We start from the raw sequence: 22867 nt of genomic DNA on the forward strand, positions 1-22867 counted from the left end.
ACAAAGGGTGAGAAACAAAGGGTGAGAAACAGAGGGCGCCTATCAAGAAGATGAGAAACAGACGTTGAGAAACAGAGGGTGAGAATCGGAGTGCCTGATACACAGGGTGAGAAACAGAGAGTGCCTGATACAGAAGGTGAGAAAATGTGGGTGAGAAATGGAGGGAGAAATTCAGAGTGCCTGAAACCGAGGGTAAGAATCAGTTGGTGAGAAATAGAGAGCCTGAAACAGAGAGTGAGAAACTGAGTGCCTCAAACAGAGGATGGGAAACAGAGTGCCTGATACACAGGGTGAGGAACAGAGGGTGAGAAACAGAGTGTCTGATACAGTGGGTGAGAAACAGTTGGTGAGAAAGAGAGTGCCTGATACAGACGGTGAAAAACAGAGGATGAGAAACAGAGTGCCTCAAACAGAGGGTGAGAATCTGAGTGACTGATACAGAGGGTGAAAAACAGAGGGCGCGAAACATATGCCAGAAACTGAGGGAGAGAAATAGAGTGTCTGAAACTGAGGGTGAGAATCAGTTAGTGAGAAACAGAGTGCCTGATACAGAGTGTGAGAAACAGAGGGTGAGAAACTGAGTGCCTCAAACAGAGGGTGAGAATCAGTTGGTGAGAAACAGAGAGCCTGAAACAGAGAGTGAGAAACAGAGTGACTGATACAGAGTCTGAAAAACAGAGTGCCTGAAACACAGGGTGAGAAACAGATGGCGCCTATCAAGAATGTGAGAAACAGACGTTGAGAAACAGAGGTTGAGAAACAGAGTGCCTGAAATAGAGGGTGAGAAACAGAGTGACTGATACAGAGGGTGAGAAGCAGTTGGTGAGAAAGAGAGTGCCTGACACAGAGGGTGAGAAGCAGTTGGAGAGAAAGAGAGAGCCTGACACAGAGAGTGTGAAACAGAGGCGGAGAAACTGAGTGCCTGATATACAGGGTGAGAAACCGAGTGCTGGAAAAAGAGGGTGAGAAACAGTGTGCCTGAAACAGAGGGTGAGAAACAGATGGACAGAAACAGAGTGCCTGAGACACAAGGTGAGAAACAGAGGGTGAGAAACTGCGAGAGAGAATCAGAGTGCCTGAAACAGAGGGTGAGAAACAGTTGGTGAGAAAGAGGGTGCCTGATACAGAGGGTGAGAAACAGAGTGTCTGATACACAGGGTGCGAAACAGAGGGCGTCTATCAAGAAGGTGAGAAACAGACAGTGAGAAACAGAGGGTGAGAATCAGAGTGCCTGAAACAGAGGATGAGAAACAGAGTGCCTGATACAGAGGGTGAAAAACAGAGGGCGCAAAACATATGCCAGAAACTGAGGGAGAGAAACAGAGTGCCTGAAACTGAGGGTGAGAATCAGTTTGGTGAGAAATGGAGTGCCTCAAACACAGGGTGAGAAATTGAGTGCCTGAAACAGAGGGTGAGAAACAGATGGCCTGGATCAGAGGATGAGAAATAGAGGGTGAGAAACGCAGTGCCTCAAACAGAGTGTGAGAAACAGAGTGTAGCAACAGAAAGCCTGACACAGAGAGTGAGAAACAGAAGGTGAGAAAGAGAGTGCCTGATATAGATTGAGATAAACAGTGGGTGATAAACAGAGGGTGAGAAACAGAGTGCCTGATACAAAGGGTGAGACAGAGAGTGCCTGATACAGAGGGTAAGAAACAGTTGGTGAGAAAGAGAGTGCCTGATGCATAGGGTGAAAAACAGAGAATGAGAATCAGAGTGCCTCAAACAGAGGGTGAAAAACAGAGTGCCTGAAACAGAGGGTGAGAAACTGAGTGACTGATACAGAGGGTGAAAAACAATGAGTGAAACATATGCAAGAAACTGAGGGAGAGAAATTGAGTGTCTGAAACTGAGGGTGAGAATCAGTTGGTGAGAAACAGAGTGCCTGATACACAGTGTGAGAAACAGAGGGTGAGAAACTGAGTGCCTCAGAGGGTGAGAATCAGAGTGACTGATACAGAGGGTGAGAAACTGAGTGCCTCAAACAGAGGGTGAGAAACAGAGTGACTGATACAGAGGGTGAGAAACAGAGTGACTGATACAGAGGGTGAGATACAGATGGTGCCTATCAAGAAGGTGAGAAACAGACGTTGAGAAACAGAGGTTGAGAAAAAGAGTGCCTAAAACAGAGGGTGAGAAACAGAGTGACTGATACAGAGGGTGAGAAACAGTTGGTGAGAAACGGGGTGCCTGATACAGAGTGTGAGAAACAGAGTGTGAGAAACAGAGTGTCTGAAACAGAGGGTGAGAAGCAGTTGGAGAGAAAGAGAGAGCCTGATACAGAGAGTGTGAAACAGAGGCGGAGAAACTGAGTGCCTGATACACAGTGTGAGAAACAGAGGGTGGGAAACAGCGAGAGAGGATCAGAGTGCCTGATACAGAGGGTGAGAAACGGTTGGTGAGAAAGAGGGTGCCTGATACAGAGGGTGAGAAACAGAGGGTGGGAAACAGAGTGACTGATACAGAGGGTGAGAAACAGTTGGTGAGAAACGGGGTGCCTGATACAGAGTGTGAGAAACAGAGTGTGAGAAACAGAGTGACTGATACAGAGGGTGAGAAACAGAGTGACTGATACAGAGGGTGAGATACAGATGGTGCCTATCAAGAAGGTGAGAAACAGACGTTGAGAAACAGAGGTTGAGAAAAAGAGTGCCTAAAACAGAGGGTGAGAAACAGAGTGACTGATACAGAGGGTGAGAAACAGTTGGTGAGAAACGGGGTGCCTGATACAGAGTGTGAGAAACAGAGTGTGAGAAACAGAGTGACTGATACAGAGGGTGAGAAACAGAGTGACTGATACAGAGGGTGAGATACAGATGGTGCCTATCAAGAAGGTGAGAAACAGACGTTGAGAAACAGAGGTTGAGAAAAAGAGTGCCTAAAACAGAGGGTGAGAAACAGAGTGACTGATACAGAGGGTGAGAAACAGTTGGTGAGAAACGGGGTGCCTGATACAGAGTGTGAGAAACAGAGTGTGAGAAACAGAGTGTCTGAAACAGAGGGTGAGAAGCAGTTGGAGAGAAAGAGAGAGCCTGATACAGAGAGTGTGAAACAGAGGCGGAGAAACTGAGTGCCTGATACACAGTGTGAGAAACAGAGGGTGGGAAACAGCGAGAGAGGATCAGAGTGCCTGATACAGAGGGTGAGAAACGGTTGGTGAGAAAGAGGGTGCCTGATACAGAGGGTGAGAAACAGAGGGTGGGAAACAGAGTGACTGATACAGAGGGTGAGAAACAGTTGGTGAGAAAGAGGGTGCCTGATACAGAGGGTGAGAAACAGAGGGTGAGAAACAGAGTGACTGATACACAGGGTGAGAAGCAGAGTGCCTGACACAGAGGGTGAGAAACAGAGTGCCTGAAACAGAGGGTGAGAAACAGATGGCCTGGAACAGAGGATGAGAAATAGAGGGTGAGAAACGCAGTGCCTGAAACAGAGTGTGAGAAACAGAGTGTGAGAAACAGAGTGTGAGCAACAGAAAGCCTGACACAGAGAGTGAGAAACAGAAGGTGAGAAAGAGAGTGCCTGATATAGATTGAGATAAACAGTGGGTGATAAACAGAGGGTGAGAAACAGAGTGCCTGATACAGAGGGTGGGAAACAGAGAGTGTCTGATACAGAGGGTGAGAAAATGTGGGTGAGAAACAGAGGGAGAGATTCAGAGTGCCTGAAACCGAGGGTAAGAATCAGTTGGTGAGAAACAGAGAGCCTGATACCGAGGGTGAGAAACTGAGAGTCTCAAACAGAGGGTGGGAAACAGAGTGCCTGATACACAAGGTGAGAAACAGAGTGTCTGATACAGAAGGTGAAAAACAGAGTGCCTGAAACACAAGGTGAGAAACAGAGGATGAGAAACAGGGAGTGAGAAACAGACTGCCTGTAACAGACGGTGAGAATCAGAGTGTCTGATACAGAGGGTGAGAAAAGTTGTTGAGAAAGAGAGTGCCTGATACAGACGATGAGAAATAGAGGGTGAGAAAAGTTGTTGAGAAAGAGAGTGCCTGATACAGACGATGAGAAACAGAGGGTGAGAAAAGTTGTTGAGAAAGAGAGTGCCTGATACTGACGATGAGAAACAGAGGGTGAGGAACAGAGTACCTGATGCATAGGGTGAGAAACAGAGGATGAGAAACAGAGTGACTGATACAGAGGGTGAAAAACCGAGTGCCTGAAACAGAGGGTGTGAAACAGAGGGCGCGTATCAAGAAGGTGAGAAACAGAGGGTGAAAAACGGGTTGAGAATCAGAGTGCCTGACACAGAGGGTGAGAATCAGAGTGCCTAAAACAGAGGGTGTGAAACAGAGTGCCTGATACAGAGGGTGAGAAAGTGAATGACTGATACAGAGGGTGAGGAGTCTTTTACAGGCCTCCTAATAGTCCTAGAATCATTGAAGAAAGGATTGGGAAGGTGATTCAGGAGATGAGTGACAGTAATAGGGTGGTTGTTATGGGGGACTTTAACTTTCCTGATATTGATTGGGAAAGCTATAGCTCAAGTTCGTTAGATGGGTCAGTGTTTGTTCAATGTGTGCAGGAGAGTTTCCTGACACAATATGTAGACAGGCCAACAAGAGGTGAGGCCATACTGGATTTGGTTCTGGGTAACGAACCAGGCCAGGTGTTAGAATTAAAGGTAGGTGAGCACTTTGGGGATAGTGACCATAATTCGGTGATTTTTACACTCGTGATGGAGAGGGATAAGTGTGTACTACAGGGCAAGAGTTATAGTTGGGGTAAGGGAAATTATGATGCGGTGAGGCATGACTTAGGATGTGTGGCTTGGAAAAGTAGACTCCAAGGCAAGAGTGTAAAGGATATGTGGAACTTGTTCAAGGGGCAACTATTGAGTGTCCTTGATAATTATGTACCTGTCAGGCAGGAAGGAAAGGGTCGTGCGAGGGAGCCGTGGTTTAATAAGGAATTGGAATCCCTTGTTAAATGGAAGAGGGCGGCCTATCTCAAGATGAGACGTGAAGGTTCAATTGGGGCGATTGAGAGTTATAGGGTAGCCAGGAAGGACCTGAAGAGAGAGCTAAAAGCAGCAAGGAGGGGACATGAAAGGTCCTTAGTCGATAGGATTAGGGAAAACCCTAAGGCTTTCTATAGGTATGTTAGGAATAAAAGAATGACTAGGGTAGGAATAGGTCCAGTCAAGGATAGTAGTGGGAAGTTGCGTGTGGAGGCGGAAGAGATTGGGGAGACACTGAATGAATACTTTTCTTCAGTATTTACTCAGGAACAGGGCATTGTTGTAGATGAGAATACTGAGTCACAAATAAGTAGAATGGATGGCTTTGAGGTATGTAGAGAAGAGGTGTTGGAAATCCTGGAAAAGGTGAAAATTGATAAGTCCCCTGGGCCTGATGGCATCTATCCTAGGATTCTCTGGGAAGCAAGGGAGGAGATTGCAGAGCCATTGGCCTTGATTTTTATGTCCTCTTTGTCTACAGGAGTAGTCCCAGAAGACTGGAGGATAGCAAATGTGGTTCCCTTGTTCAAAAAGGGGAGTAGGGATAGCCCTAGTAACTATAGGCCGGTGAGTCTCACTTCTGTTGTGGGCAAAGTCTTAGAGAGAATTGTAAGGGATAGGATTTATGCACATCTGGATAGGAATAATGTGATCAAGGATAGTCAGCATGGTTTTGTGAAGGGCAAGTCGTGCCTCACAAACCTTATTGAATTCTTTGAAAAGGTGACGAAGGAGGTTGATGAGGGGAAAGCGGTAGATGTGGTATATATGGATTTTAGTAAGGCGTTTGATAAGGTTCCCCATGGTAGGCTACTGCAGAAAATACGGAGATATGGCATTGAGGGTGAATTGGAGGTTTGGATTAGGAATTGGCTGGATGGAAGAAGACAGAGGGTAGTAGTTGATGGCAAAGTTTCTTCATGGAGTGCCGTCACTAGCGGTGTTCCGCAAGGATCTGTTTTGGGACCATTGCTGTTTGTCATTTTTATAAATGACCTGGAAGAGGGGTTAGAAGGTTGGGTGAGCAAGTTTGCGGATGATACGAAAGTCGGAGGAGTTGTTGACAGTGAGGAAGCATGTGGCAGGTTACAGCAGGATATAGAGAAGCTGCAGAGCTGGGCAGAAAGGTGGCAGATGGAATTCAATGTAGCTAAGTGCGAGGTGATTCACTTTGGGAAGAATAACAAAAAGATGGGGTACTGGGCTAATGGTCGGATACTTGGTAGTGTGGATGAACAGAGGGATCTTGGTGTCCATGTACACAGATCTCTGAAAGTTGCCACCCAGGTAAATAGTGCGGTGAGGAAGGCATATGGCGTACTGGCTTTTATTGGTAGAAGAATTGAGTTCCGGAGTCCTGAGGTCATGATGCAGTTGTATAAGACTCTGGTACGGCCGCATCTGGAATATTGTGTGCAGTTTTGGTCGCCATACTATAGGAAGGATGTGGAGGCTTTGGAACGGGTGCAGAGGAGGTTTACCAGGATGTTGCCTGGTATGGAAGGAAAATCGTATGAGGAAAGACTGAGGCACTTGGGGCTGTTTTCACTAGAGAAAAGAAGGTTTAGGGGTGACTTGATTGAGGTGTACAAGATGATTAGGGGGTTAGATAGGGTAGACAGTATGAACCTTTTCCCGCGTATGGAGTCGGGTATTACAAGGGGGCATAGCTTTAAATTAAGGGGGGGTAGATATAGGACTGATGTTAGGGGTAGGTTCTTCACTCAGCGAGTCGTTAGTTCATGGAATGCCCTGCCAGTAACAGTGGTGGACTCTCCCTCTTTATGGGCATTTAAGAGGGCATTGGATAGGTATATGGAGGATAGCGGGTTAGTGTAGTTTAGGTGGGCTTGGATCGGCGCAACATCGAGGGCCCAAGGGCCTGTACTGCGCTGTATTCTTCTATGTTCTATGTTCTATGTTCTATGTGAGAAAGTGATTGACTGATACAGAGGGTGAGAAAGTGAGTGACTGATACAGAGGGTGAAAAACAGAGGGTGAAAAACATATGCCAGAAACTGAGGGAGAGAAACAGAGTGCCTGAAACTGAGGGTGAGAATCAGTTGGTGAGAAATGGAGTGCCTCAAACACAGGGTGAGAAACTGAGGGTGAGTGACTGAGTGCCTCAAACAGAGAGTGAGAAGCAGAGTGACTGATACAGAGTGTGAGAAACCAATTGCCTGAAACAAAGGGTGAGAAACAAATGGCACGTATCAAGAAGGTGAGAAACAGAGGGCGAGAAACTGAGTGTGAGAAACACAGTGTGAGCAACAGAGAGCCTGACACAGAGAGTGCAAAACAGAAGGTGAGAAAGAGAGTTCCTGATATAGATTGAGATAAACAGTGGGTGATAAACAGAGGGTGAGAAACAGAGTGCCTGATACAAAGGGTGAGTAACAAAGTGTCTGATACAGAGGGTGAGAAATTGTGGGTGAGAAACAGAGAGAGAGATTCAGAGTGCCTGAAACCGAGGGTAAGAATCAGTTGGTGAGAAACAGAGAGCCTGATACAGAGAGTGAGAAACTGAGTGCCTCAAACAGAAGGTTGGAAATAGAGTGCCTGAAATACAAGGTGAGAAACAGAGGGTGAGAAACAGAGAGTGAGAATCAGAGTGCCTGAAACAGAGGGTGAGAAACAGTTGGTGAGAAAGAGAGTGCCTGATACAGACGATGAGAAACAGAGGGTGAGGAACAGAGTGACTGATACAGAGGGTGAAAAACCGAGTGCCTGAAACAGAGGGTGTGAAACAGAGGGCGCGTATCAAGAAGGTGAGAAACAGAGGGTGAAAAACGGGGTGAGAATCAGAGTGCCTGATACAGAGGGTAAGAAACAGAGGGTGAGAAACAGAGTGCCTGAAACAAAGGGTGAGAAACAGAGTGCGTCTATCCAGAAGGTGAGAAACAGAGGGTGAGAAACTGAGTGACTGATACAGAGGGTGAGAAACAGAAGGTGAGAATCAGAGGGCGCGAAACATATGCCAGAAAATGAGGGTGAGAAACAGAGGGAGATAAACAGAATGCCTGAAACTGAGGGTGAGCATCTGTCAGTGAGAAACAGAGTGCCTGATACAGAGTGTGAGAAATAGAGGGTGGAAAACTGAGTGCCTGAAACAAAGGTTGAGAAACAGAGGACGCGTATCAAGAAGGTGCGAAACAGATGGTGAGAAACAGAAGGTGAGAATCACAGTACCTGAAACAGACGGTGAGAAACTGAGTTGGCTAGCGTTGTGCCACTGTTTAAGAAAGGTGATTAGGAAAAGTCTGAAAACTAGAGCAGTGTTCCCGACATTGTTGGTGGGCAAGTTGTTGCAGGGAATCCTGAGGGACAGGATTAACACGTAAATGCAGAGGCAAGGACTGATTGAAGATAGTCAGCAAAGCTTTGTGCATGGGAAATCATGCCTCAGGAACCTAATTGAGTTTTTTGAAGAAGTAACCAGAGGACTGATGAAGATAGCAAGGTGGACGTGATTGAAATGGACATCACTAAGGTGTTTGACAAGGTTCCCCATGGGAGACTGGTTAGCAAGGTTAGATCTCAGGGAATACAAAGACAACTTGTCATTTGGATACAGAACTAGCTCAAACGTAGAAGTCGGAAGGTCGTGTTGGAGGGTTTCTTTTCAGACTGGAGGCCTGTGGCCAGGAGAGTGCCACAAGATTCAGTGCTGGGTTCACTACTTTCCATCATTTACATAAATGATTTGGATTTGAACAGAGGAGGTATAGTTAGTAAGTTTGCAGATGACACAATAATTGGAGGTGTATTGGACAGTAAAGAAGGTGACCTCAGATTACAATGGGATCTTGATCTTTGGACAAATGGGCTGAGGAGTGGCAGACAGAGTTTAATTTAGATAAATGTGAGGTTTTGTATTTTGGGAAAGCAAATCAGAGCAGGACTTATACACTTACTGGTAAGGTCCTAGGGAGTTTTGTTGAGCAGAGACCTTGGAGTGCAGGTTCATAGTTCCTTGGAAGTAAAGTTGCAGGTAGGTTGGATAGTGAAGAAGGAGTTTTGTATGCTTTCTTTATTGATCAGAGCATTGAGTACAGGAGTTGGGAGATCATGTTGCAGCTGTAAAGGACATTGGTTGGGCCACTGTTGGAATATTGCGTGCACTCTTGGTCTTCTTATTGGAAGGATTCATGAAACGTGAAAGGGTTCAAAAAAGATTTACAAGGGTTGGAAGATTTGAGCTATAGAGAGAGACTGAATAGGCTGGGAATGTTTTCCCTGGAATGTTGGAGGCTGAGGAGTAACGTTACAGAGGTTTTTAAAATCATGAGGTGCCTGGATATGATAAATAGACAAAGTATTTTCCCTGGGATGGGGGAGTACAGAACTAAAGGGGATAGGTTTTGGGTGAGAGGGGTAAGATGTAAAGGGGAACTAAGGGGCATCCTTTTCATGCAGGAGATGCTGCACGAATGGAATTAGCTGTCAAAAGAAGTGGTGATGGCTGGTAAAATTACAGCATTTAAAAGGCATCTGGACAGATATATGAATAGGAATGGGATATGGGCCAAGTGCTGGCAAACAAGACTAGTTTAGGTTAGGATATCTATTTAGCATCGATGAATTAGACTGAAGGATCTGTTTCCATGCTGTACATCTCTCTGATTGTATGACTCTATCAACCTAATGTACACACCCCTCAATTTACTGCCATCCATGTGCTTCTTCAGCAGTTGCTTAAACATCCCTAAAATCTCTGACTCTACCTACCACCATTGGAAGTGCATTCCATGCGCCCACCAGTCTCTGTTTAAAGATCCTACCTGACATTTCTCCTATACCTTCCTCTAATCACCTTTAATGTATGACCCATCATGACAGCCATTTTTGCCCTGGGGAAAAGTCTCTAGCTGTCTACTATATCTATGCCTCTCATTATCTTGTACACGCCAATCAAGTCACCAGTCTTCCTTCTTCCCTCCAGTGTGAAAAACCCGAGCTCAGTTAACCTCTCTTCATAAGACAAACCCTCCAATCCAGGGAGAATCTTGGTAAATCTTCCCTGCACCCTCTCTAAAGGTTCTATATCTTTCCTATAATGAGGTGACAAAAACTGGACACAATATTCCATGTGTGGTCTAATCAGGTTTTTATAAAGCTGCAGCAAAACCTTGCACCTCTTAAACTCAATGCCCTTGTTAATGAAAGCCAAAACAGCATACATATTCTTGACAACCCTATCAAATTGGGTGGCAACTTTGAGTGATCTATGTAGACCCCAAGATCCCATTATTCCTCCACATTGCCAAGACTCCTGTCTTTACCCTTGTATTCAGCATTCAAATTCAACCTTCCAAAATGAATCACTTCGCACTTATCCAGGTTGAACTTCATCTGCCATACCTCAGCCCAGCTCTGCATCCTGTCACTGTCTTGTTGTAACCTGCAATAGCCCTCGACACTATCTACAACAACACCGACCTTTGTGTCATCGGCAAACTTATTAAACCACCCTTCCACTTCTTCATCCAAGTCATTTATATAAACTTCAAAGAGCAGAGGCCCACGAGCAGTTCTCTGCGGGACACCACTGGTCACTGACCCTCAGGCAGAATATTTTTCAGCTATCTTTTTGCAGCCAGCCAATTCTATATTCCGAGAGCCACATTTCCTTGTATTCCATATCTTCTAACTTTCTGAATGAGCCTACCATGGGGAATCTTATTAAATGCCTTACTGAAATCCATACACACCACATCCACTGCTCGACCTTTGTCAACTTGTCTCGTCACATACTCAAAGAACTTAATAAGGCTTGTGAAGCATGACCTGTCCCTGACAAAGCCATGCTGACTATCTTTAATCAAGCTATGTTTTTCCCAATAGTTATAAATCCTATCTCTTAGAATCCTTTCCAGTACCGTGCTTACCACAGATGTAAGACCATTGAATTTGACTGTAATTTCCAGAGATTTTCCTTATTCCCTTTCTTGAACACAGGAACAACATTCACCTCCCTCCAAAGAGCTGGTACTACTCCCGTGGACAATGAGAATGCAAATATCATTACCAAAGGCGCAGCAATCTCATTCCTCACTTCCTGTAATAGCCTTGGATATATCTGTTCCAGCCCCTGGCAAGTTATCTATCTTGACGCTTCCCAGACTTTCCAGCACATCCAGTTTCATAATATCAATCTATTCAAGCCTATTGACCAGGTCCACAGTATTCTCACTATCAACAATGTCCATCTCTGTTGTGAATACTGAAGCAAAAAACTCATTTAGGGCCTCCCCTACCTCTTCAAATTCCAGGCACAAGTTCCCTCCATTATCCCTGATCAGCCCTACCCTCTCTCTGACCATTTTCTTATTCTGCACATAAGCCTCTCGGTTTTCCATAATCTTTTCTGCCAATGCTTTTTCGTGCCCCTCCCAACCCACTGCTCCTCAGTCCATTTTTGCATTCTTACCCAGTAATACTCTAAAGCTGTGCCAGATCCTTGCTTCCTCAATCTTAAATAAACTTCCTTCTTCCTCTTGACGAGAAGCTCCTCTTCTCTTGTCATCTAAAACTCCAACACCTTAACATTCCTTGGCTGTCTCAGTGGGACAAAGTTATGCAATGAATGATTTTAAAAAATGATAAATCAAATGTTCAGAGTTTCTCTCTCACACACACACACCCCTCACATGTTTAAAGTGATACAATGCCACCATCTAGTGGCCTCCCCACACACTGTACAAGCAGCACATTTGTTTTACACAAAGCAGCACAGCCAGTGAATCTATTAAGTAGCACATCTGTTTCATTCTTCAAACAATATCTTTGAAGACACAGAGGAGTTTTGTTCAATCAATGCTGCCCTTGAGATATGAGCAGAAGGATACAAAATTGGGAGGAGGAGAGGGAGACAGGGGGACAGTGAGAGTGGAAGGAAGGTATGGAGGGAGAAGGAACAAGGGAGAGAGATTAATTCTGTTGAGGCCAGGTCAGAGTCGGTAACCAAGAATAGAAAGCAAGGACAGAGTGACTTAAACTTAGTTTCTGAGCTCGGCCCCTGCCCCTTTCCCTTCCCTGAGGGCCAGGAATTGGGGTCGAGTCTGTTGCTCTGTAGTTCAGCTTCTCCAACACAAAGTCAAACAAAAATGTTATTCATTCTGCTGCTTGGTACTTTTTAAAGAACACTTTTATTATTCTCAAATTGAATTGATCAATATAATCAGTGGAATGTTGTCTTTTCTCCCTGTCAGAAAAACATTGAAAAGTGTCCCTGGAACCCCAGTAAAATTGGACAAACCAGCACTACCTCCATCTGTCACCATAGTGGCTGTCTGCTTCATTGCTAAAACATTGAATTAAAATGAGAAAATATTGAATGGCTTGATTTAGGAGTGAATTTGATTGATTGATGGATTTGGGTAAAGGGATATTTCAGCACCTTCTTCAGCTGCTGCCTGAACTTAGTCTGGGTCACGGCATAAATTGGAGTGTTTGTGCAGCAACTGAGGAGCTGCAGCATGTAGCTCAATTCCTGCACAAACCAATGTAGGTACATAGTGTCATACCCAATCCGCCACATCCGTTTCCATATACAATACAGCATTAATGTTGACCACAATAGGATGAAATTGGCCGAGATCACAAACAGTAAAACAATGGATTTTTTTCGGTTTCTCATTTCAGTGTCAGACTGAGCGTCCCCATTGGTGTGAGCGCGGAGTCTTCTGCGGGCTCTGCTGGTCACTATAATGTGTCTGACGGTGAGAACATTGAGCAGCAGAATCAGCAGAAATGGGAGAGCCGGGGTTAGAATGTTGTAAAGGAACTCGATTGAGATCCAGAGATGAGAGGCTTCAACACCGTGTTTTAGAAAGCAAAACCAGGGATTGTTCCCGAGAAAATAATAAGATGAAAGCATAAAATACCAGAAAAGGTTCTTGAAACAGCTCAGCACAGTCACTGCTCCCAGAACCACAGCCGCCGTTTTCTCACTGCAATATTTACTTTTCAGCTTCTGGCAACAAATGGCCACAAACCGATCAAAGGTGAAAGTGACGGTGAACCAGACAGAACAGTCAGTGGCTGCATGAACTAGGACAGCGTGGATATTACACACGCGGATGGACTTCAGGAAATAAAACTGTTCATCAAAAACAATGGGAATGTGTCTCAATATCAGGTCGAGGATAATGACCAGTAGATCCGACACTGCCATGGCTACCAGATAACGACTGACACTTAGACACAATCCGCAATCTTTATAAAGCAGGACGTAGGTCGTCACTACGTTAACTGTGAGGAAGGAAAGAAAACAAAACGTACATCACCCTGGAGGCCAAGTTATCAGTTTAACTGATGACACAGTGTGATTTTCAAACAGGCCACTTGCCTTCAAAAAATTTTTAAAACAATTGAAACGAAATAACAAATGGTAGGTTCTGAATTATTGACAAAAATGTGATGTATATCTCAAGAAATACTCCCTCATCAACCACACAGATGCACATCCATAGGAACATATGGTTTCTAAAACATTCCCACACACTCGATCACCCGAGAGCAGATACAGGTCGCATCTTTACAGTTCCTAATATGAAGGCTGAAAACGTTGCTGTCCTGAAGGATTCTCTCCCAGTGGAGGTTTGAAATTTCTGTCTTTTAGTCTAAATTGTGGTCAATCCCCTGTCGTGAAGAAATGTTAATGCAGGGAATATGCAATCAAACCTCTAACTACCTGAGGGGACTTCTAAACAGTGTTTCCTTCAACCTGGAATGGGATCTCTTCACTCAGATCTGTTCTTTTGTCAGTCATAGAATGTTCCAGGGAATGTTGCATATAGAATGCGATGGAGTCATAAAGATCCATTTCACAAAGGCCCTTCCGTCCATTACGTCTGGTGACATTTACTCAGCTTCACGGTGGGAATCTTTCACCAAACTGAACTCACATGGCACTTTGTACACAAAAACATAAGATTATGCCAATATCTTTATCATTTGATGTCAGACCCTCTTTTATGATTGGACAGATGTCATGCTTTATTCGGAGATCTGGCCCACCTCCTTTTCAGTTTTGTTTAACACTCTCAGCTATAAAATGTTCTGGATATTCAGTTCACAATATTGGTCACCCTGTAGCCAAGTCTCTCTGATGCCATTAATCATATCCATTTATCTCAATGAATTATCTCATTGAATTCCTCAATCTTTTTTGAAATTACAATACACATTCATATAGAGTGCATTACATTCAGCTTTTAAGCCATTATTCCTTGCTCCATTCTCACCATTATTTCTCACTTTGACCAGTCAGGAAACAGACTGACATCGTCATACTCACAGAAACTGACCTGATGGACAATGTTCCATGAATCCCCATCACCATCCCTGGGCATACCCTGTCCCACCACCAGGACAGACCCACCAGTGGTGGGGGCACAATGGTATACAGTCGGGAAAGGAGTTATTCTGGAATTCCCCAACATTGATTTCAGAACCCGAGTCAGCTCATGCTAACAGGTCAAAAATGGTCAAGGAAATTGCCTGATGATGGATATCTACTGCATTCCACACCATGCCTCGGTGTTAAGTCAGTTCCCTCTATGGTGAAACCAAATCGGAGGAAGCAGTAAGAGTGGCAATGACACAGAACATACGCTGGGTGTGGCCGTTCCATGTCCATCATCAAGAGTGTCTCCATGGGCTCACCACTGACTGAGCAGGGCATTGCCTCAAATACACAGCAACCAGACTGTAGGAAGTGATGATTCAACCAACAAGATTCTCACCAAACTACTTGTCACAAATATATCTGTCCCTCATAGTATCCGCAGGAGCTCTCAGCACGCAGTCCTGTCGAAGGCAAAGTCTCAGTCTCGTTTTGAAGATACCATTCACTGGGTTAATTTAGAACTTAACAGCTGCAGTGACACAGTGACCAATAATTAGTCATCAACTATTTGCAACCCATATCACGATTTAAGTAAATGGAACAAATGTATTCTCAGTACATTTACCCATGTCGTTAAGATCGGCAGGAAAGAAAGTTACCAAGAGGAGGTAAAGAATCTGGTAAGGATAACTTGGCAATTTATGGATTGGACGATAACATTGGTAACTGTGGACCTATCAATTCTTCAGGAAGATAAAAGGCTGTACAGTATATTATATAACTGAATAAGTTTACCGGACTTAATGGACCAGTGTGTCCTAGAAGGTTCACACTGCCCCCTTCCGGAATCTCCCTAATAGTCTGCTCCCTGATGTTTCCAGCGGCCTTATTGCTGTCAGTACGCATGGGATATTTTAATGTGGTTGGTTGGCAGTAGGGAGTGGAGAGGATGAGGGTGTTTTGAGCCGTGTATCAAGAGGATGACCTTTAATCCAAGAAGCCATCCTTTCTTTCTTTGTGGAGACCAAAAGACGATGGGAATGGACTGATGGCTTTTGAGTTAAGAGGTTGTGGCTTCTGCCAGGACAGTGGGTATTCACCAACATGATGTAGAAAGCATGGGCACACTGCAACATTCATGGAGTGAGAGTTCCTTCAGTTCCTTCACCTCTCCCCATTGACAGGGGGTTACGCAGAGCCATGTACACCACTAGGGATTCCACTATACTGAGAAAATGAGGATACACCCGGCAGTTCCCTGCTGAGGGAGAAAACATTGTATTCACCTCATCCACCATATATATCCTCAGTCACTGTATGTGACATTGATGCCGACGTACTGGGAGATGATGGATATTCCACCCTCTCCTGCCTGGAAAGTTTTGGATCATAGAAGCTGAATGAAATTGTGATCCTAACAGCCACTGACAGCTCCGTCCTCCCCCTGGTGTGAAGCTGCAGGTCTAAAGAGATGGCAGGAGAAATAGCAAGTGCTAATTGATAATATTCCAAAATTTGCTGCATGCTGGGGACGTTCCTGGCAAGGCAGTATCCGAGGAGCAGGAGAATCGACGTTTCGGGCATAAGCCCTTCTTCAGGAATGCGGCTGGTGTGCCAAGCGGGCTGAGATTTTGGGGAGGGGCGCTGGGAATACGATAGGTGGAAGGAGGTGAGGGTATGGATGATAGGTCGGAGAGAGGGAGGGGGCAGAGAGGTTGGGAAGAAGATTGCAGGTCAAGAGGGCGGTGCTGAATCCGGGGGCTGGGACCTGATGAGGTGGGGGGAGGGGAAATGAGGAAGCTGGAGAAATCTGCATTCATCCCTTGTGGTTGGAAGGTTCCTAGGTGGAAGATGAGGCGCTCTTCCTCCAGGCGTCTTGTGGCCAGGGTCTGGCAATGGAGGAGGCCAAGGACCTGCATGTACTTGGCGGAGTGGGAGGGGGGGTTAAAGTGTTCAGCCACAGGGCAGTTGGGTTGGTTGGTGCGGGTGTCCCAGAGATGTTCCCTGAAACGTTCTGCAAGTAGGTGGCCTGTCTCCACAATGTAGAGGAGACCACATCGGGTGCAGTGGATAAAGTAAATGATGTGTGTGGGGATGCAGGTGAATTTGCAATGGATATGGAACGATCCATTGGGGCCTTGGAGGGAGGTGAGGGGGGAGGTGTGGGCGCAAGTTTTGCATTTCTTGCGGTTGCAGTGAAAGGTGCCAGGAGTGGAGGTTGGGTTGGTGGGGGGTGTGAACCTGACAAGGGAGTCACGGAGGGAGTGGTCTCTCCGGAACGCTGATAGGGGTGGGGAAGGAAAGATATCCCTGGTGGTAGGGTCTGTTTGGAGGTGGCGGAAATGATGGAGGATGATACAATATATCCGGAGGTTGGTGGGTGGAAGGCGAGGACCAGTGGGGTTCTGTCCTGGTGGCGATTGGAGGGGCGGGGCTCAAGGGCGGAGGAGCGGGAAGTGGAGGAGATGCGGTGGAGGGCATCGTCGACCACGTCGGGGGGGAAATTGCGGTCTTTGAAGAAGGAGGCTATTTGGGCTGTTCAGTCGTGGAATTGGTCCTCCTGGGAGCAGATGCGGCGGAGGCGAAGGAATTGGGAATATGGGATGGTGTTTTTACAGGGAGCAGGGTGGGAGGTGGTGTAATCTAGGTAACTGTGGGAGTCAGTCGGTTTGTAGTAAATGTCTGTGTTGAGTCGGTCCTCACCACCAGGAATATATTTCCCTCCCCACCCCTATCTGCGTCCCGGAGAGACCACTTCCTCTGCGACTCCCTCGTCAAGTCCACACCCTCCACCAACCCAACCTCCACTCCCAGCACCTTCCACTGAAACTGCAAGACGTGCAAAACTTGCGCCCACACCTCCCTCCAAGGCCCCAGTGGATTCTTCAATATCCATCACAAATTCACCTGCACCTCCACACACATCATTTACTGTATCCGCTGCACCTGATGTGGTCTCCTCTACATTGGGGAGACAGGCCACCTATTTGCGTAATGTTTCAGGGAACACCTGTGGGACACCCACACCAACCAACCCAACCACCCCATGGCTCAACACTTCAACTCCCCCTCCCACTCCACCAAGGACATGCAGGTCCTTAGTCTCCTCCATCACCAGGCCCTAGCCACACGACGCCTAGAGGAAGAGCCCCTCATCTTCCGTCTGTGAACCCTCCAACCACAAGGGATGAATGTAGATTTGTCCAGCTTTCTCATTTCCCCTCCCCCCACCTTATCTCAGTCCCAACCCCCGGATTCAGCACCGCCCTCTTGACCTGCAATCTTCTTCCCAACCACTCTCCCCCACCCCCTCTCCGGCCACCCTCACCATCACCTCCTTCCACCTATCATATTCCCAGTGCCCCTCCCCCAAATTCCACCCTCCCCCCACCTTTTATCTCAGCCCGCTTGGCACACCAGCCTCATCCCTAAGGAAGGGCTCATGCCCGAAACGTCGATTCTCCTGCTCCTCGGATGCTGCCTGGCCTGCTGCGCTTTTCCAGCACCACACTTTTCAACTCCTGTCTCCAGCATCTCCAGCAGTCCTTACGTTCTCCCTCTGGGGAAGTTCCTGCAGATTTGAAAACAGCAAATGTGACACTGCTATCTAAAAAGGGCGGTAGACAAAAGATGAGGAATTATACACTGGTTAGCTTAACTTCTGTACTGGGGAAAATGCTTGAGTCCATTATCAAGTAAGAAATAGCCAGGCAGATCGGCAGATTCAGCATAGGTTCAGGAACGGCAGATCATGCTTGACAAATCTTTTGGAATTCTATACAGACATTCCGTGCACGGTGGACAATGGGGACCCAGTGGATGTGGTGCACCTAGATTTTCAAAAGGCCTTCGACAAGAGGCTACTGCATGAGATAAAGATGCATGGCATTACAGGTAAAGTATTAGCATGGATAGAGGATTGGTTGATTGACTGGAAGCAAAGAGTTGAGATAAATTAGTGGTATTCTGGCTGTCAATTAGTGACTAGTGGTGTCCCTCAGGGATCAGTGCTGGCTCAACAATTATTCACAATTTATATGGATAATTTGGAGTTGAGGACCACGTGTAGTGTGTCAAAGTTTGCAGATGACACAAAGATAAGTGGCAGAGCAAAGTATGCAGAGGACAGTGAAACTTTGCAGAGGCCATAGATACTTTAAGTGATTGGGCAAAGATCTGGCAGATGGAATACAATATTAATAAATGTAAAGTCATTCATTTGGTAGGAGTAACAGTAAAAAGGGTTATTACGTAAATGGTTAAAAAAAAAATTACAGCATGCTGCTATGCAAAGGGTCCTGGATGAACTTGTACATGAATTGCAGAAGGTTGGTCTGCAGGTACAACAGTTAATTCGTAAGGCAAATAGAAGTTTGTCCTTCATTGTTAAAGCAATTGAGTTTAAAAGCAGGGAGGTTACGTTGCAGCTGTACAATGTGCTGGTGAGGCCACACCTGGAGTACTACGTGCAGTTTTGGTCTCCTTACTTGAGAAGGGATGTAGTGGCATTAGAGGGGGTACATAAGAGGTTCACTAGGTTGATTCCAGAATTGAGGGGGTTAACTTATGAGGAGAGACTGAGTAGACTGGGATTAGATTCATTAGAATTTAGAAGAATGAGGAGGGGGGGTCTGATAGAAACATATAAAATTATTTATCAAGCAGATAAGATAGACGTAGAGAGGATGTTTCCATTGTGTTTCGACACGTGTTGCGACCTTGATTATTTCTTCATCTGTCTCGATCTCCGAGCCTACTCTCTCCATCAAGAATCCCACCCAGCCACCGATTGCCCTTCTCCCATTTCCAACACACCGCATCCACCAGGGCACCCGTGTCGGTCTGTTACCCAACCTTCATCTCTTCATTATCAACGGTTGCTACGAAATAAACTGCCTCAACCAGTCCACCCCTCTCACCCACTCCAACCTCCCGCCTCACAATGCTCAGCCTTCCACTCCCTGTTCTCCAAACCCAACATCATCATCAAACTAACGGACAACAGGGGAGCAGTGGTAGTTTGGAGCAATGACCTCTACACCACTTAAGCCAGGTGCCAACTCGTGGACACCTCGTGGCCCCTCGATCATGATCTCACGTCCATTCACCAAACTATCATCTCATGGAACATCCACAACCTCATCACCTCTGAAGATCTCCTACCCACAGCACACAAACTCATAAACCGGAAACCCCACACTGCCCCATTCTACTTCTACCCAAGGTTCACAAATCTGACTTTCCCAGTTGACCCATGGCCTCAGCCTGATCCTTCCCACAGAACCTATCTCTGCATACATTGACCTTAGTACAGGAGCTCCCCACTTGTAGTTCAGGACACCGCCTGCGCCATTCACCTCCTCCAAGACTTCTGTTTCCCTGCCTCCCAAAGCCTCATCTTCACCATGGGCATCCAGTCATTGTAAACGTCTATCCACCACAACGAAGGCCTCTAAGCTCTCTATTTCTTCCTCTCACGCAGACCCAACCAATACCCATCCACCAGCACGCTCATCCACCTGGCTAAAATGGTTCTCACCCTCAACAACTTCTCCTTCCAATCCTCCCACCTCCTCCAAACCAAAGAGGTAGCCGGGCACCCGTATGAGCCCCAACTATGCCTGCCTCTTTGTGGAGCACATGGAATGCTCCATCTTCCGCAGCTACACTGGCACCATTCTCCACTTTTTCCTCTGCTACATTGATGACTGTATTGGTGTTACCTCATGCTCCCATAAGGGGGTTGAACAGTTCATCAACTTCACAAACGACTTCCACCCTGACTTCAAGTTCACCTGGACCACCTCGGACATCTCCTTCCCCTTCCTGGGCCTCTCCACCTCCATTTCTGGCGATGACCTAAACATGCATATTGACTACAAATCCACCAATTCCCACCTTACCTCCTGTAAAAATGCTATCACTTATTCCCAATTCCTCCGCCTCCACAGGAGTCGCAAGTTCTCAAGTTCAAATTCTCTCTTTCTTTGCTCAGATAAGAACCTTCTGAATCTCTGTTTGTCCTCTCTCTCTCTCTCTCTCACACTGTCTCTCTCTTTTCTCTCTTTCCTCTCTCTCCCTCTCTTGCCTCTTTCTCTTTCTTCTCTCACTTTGTATTTCCTTCTCCATCTCTCTTTCCTCCCTCTCACTTTATCTTCTCACTCCATTTTCCTCAATTATATATTAAGTTTTTCTACCACGACTGCACTTAGATTACTCACCGAAGTGTGTGAGTCACAACTTTACAATTTCAGCTTTAATTTTATCCCTGGTTAATCTAAATTCTAATTTCTTTGCCAATTCTAAAAGTATGGCCATTTTCTTTCCTTCTAAACTTTCTTGGCAAATTTGAGAATCAACTTCAAATCCGAGAATCTCTTTAGCAATTTTAAGAGTAATTACTCTCACTGTTAATGTAATCAACCACAAATCACTGAAATTAAACAAATTGTCTCACCTATGTTTTATTTATAGGTCTAGGACACTAACGTACAAGTGTTTAAAGCTGTTGGGATTTTTGTACGAAAAATCATACGATCTCAGACGAAAGATCCCAAACTGTTACAATCCCCTCACCCCCCAATTTAACCAAAGAAAAGATCCATCCTGTGCTGTAATTTGTGAAAATTCGGGAGACAAGGAACAATTCCCAGAAGTCGCTATTTAAAGCAAAATTAACAAGTTTATTTTTTATAGTCTAACAGAGAACAATTAACTAAAAAAAACTATATAAAACTAATTTCTCTAACTTAATTTTTATTTTCCTCTCTATAATATTGGTCTGATAAAACCCTCGATTAAGATTTACCAAAAAAAATTCAAATTTCAAAACCAGCCAGCCTGTGGCTTGTTTTCTTCTTCTTAGGGTTTCTGATTCACAGGTTACTGATCAATAAAGGTACCTTTAAGAGAGCTATTCCCCGGGCAGTCTGCATGTGTTGGAGGCTTGGCAGTTCTCCTCCCCAACTGTTCAATTTTTCCTGGTCTTATACACCAAAGCATCGGATTGTTTCATTGTTTTTAATATTCTCAATGTACTGAATTCAAACTTGATTGGAGGTTGGCATTTTGGAATATAATTTAAATTGATTGGCTGAATTCAAATTTATTTTTGACTCAGCCACTGCTAGATGCTGGACCAAATGTTACATTGTAAATTCTCCAGCACTCCGTTGCGATATGACATGTGAGAATTCTTCACTCTCTTGAAGGTGCAGTGCATCTCTATACCTTCATACCAACAGAGAAAGAGAGAGGGAAGGAAGAGAGAGAGAGGAAATATAACATGCTTTTGTGCAAAATGTGAAGTTTAGATTCTGACAGGAATTCCATCCCTTGAGGGACAGAAATTGGGAGAAGGAGAGATCCTACACTACAAAACAAAGAGTATAACATGATGGGATTCATTTATCACTGGTGACAAAAAGCCCAAGGGGGCGGACAGCCTCAGGTGTTTCCACTGTATCAAGGTAGGAGATAGAAAGTCACAGTGCTGGCCATTGAAGAAAGGCATTATGGGAAAGATGTGGTAAAAGAAGCTAAGCAAGTGGGATTAGTGAAAGTTGTAAAGGAAACCCAGGAAAAGTCGAGGAGCTGCAGGAGAGTGCATGGTCTAGGCAGGGGCTGGATATGGAGTTAGTGCCTGATCTTTATAAAGACATCACCTCTGTGGGCAAAGTTTACTTGAAAAGAACATGGGGAAAAGGGAAAGAGTTAGAATTTTAAGAGCTAGATCAATTACTTACAGTGTGGAAACAGGCCCTTTGGCTCTACAAGTCCACACCGACCCGTGCCACCCACTAGGAATCTGGTCAGTCTCTAATAGGAAGAGATGAAAGTATTTGCACTCTTTCTGACATGTTACATAAAAGTTCATAATTTGTGGAATAGATGAACAGAAATGCACCGTCTCCCTGCGTAAGATCAGGGTGGAGAGCCAAATCAAGACCAAGGAATTAACAGTGGGAGTGATTGACAGAAAGTAATTTCCAGGCATATAGTTTGTTATTCGGAATGACCTGGTAGGATCCAAGGTTGGAGTGATGAGTCTTAGATTAGATTACTTACAGTGTAGAAACAGGCCCTTCGGCCCAACACTTCCACACCAACCCGCCGAAGCGCAACCCGCAAAGACCCATTCCCCCACATTTACCCCTGCCCCTAACACTACGGGGCAATTTAGCATCGCCAATTCACCTAACCTGCACATTTTTGGACTGTGGGAGGAAACCGGAGCACCCAGAGGAAACCCACGCAGACACGGGGAAAATGTGCAAACTCCACACAGACAGTCGCCTGAGGTGGGAATTGAACACGGGTCTCTGGCGCTGAGAGGCAGCAGTGCTAACCACTGTGCCACCATGCCCCCCCCCACCAAGATCCGACTGTCATAAGTCACAGCAAGAAAGAAAAACTAAATAGAAAGACAAAGTAGTTTACGTTTAATTAGCTGACACCCTTTTTGTTGTAAAGGTACAGGAAAAAATACTCTGTCCCCTCCCTAATATTAAAAGTGGGAACCAATACTTGCTAACTATAATGGATGTGTC

The 22867-nt window shown here is 45.5% G+C and overlaps 1 pseudogene; it reads right to left on the reverse strand.

Annotated features, from left to right (window-relative positions):
* Positions 1 to 12486: 12486 nt before the first annotated feature.
* Positions 12487 to 19408, reverse strand: LOC148134938 (uncharacterized; annotated as a pseudogene).
* Positions 19409 to 22867: the final 3459 nt, after the last annotated feature.

The sequence above is a fragment of the Chiloscyllium plagiosum genome, unplaced genomic scaffold (assembly GCF_037043375.1).
Source record: "Chiloscyllium plagiosum isolate Xiang-an unplaced genomic scaffold, Cpla_swu_hap1 HiC_scaffold_51, whole genome shotgun sequence".
NCBI lineage: Eukaryota > Metazoa > Chordata > Chondrichthyes > Orectolobiformes > Hemiscylliidae > Chiloscyllium > Chiloscyllium plagiosum.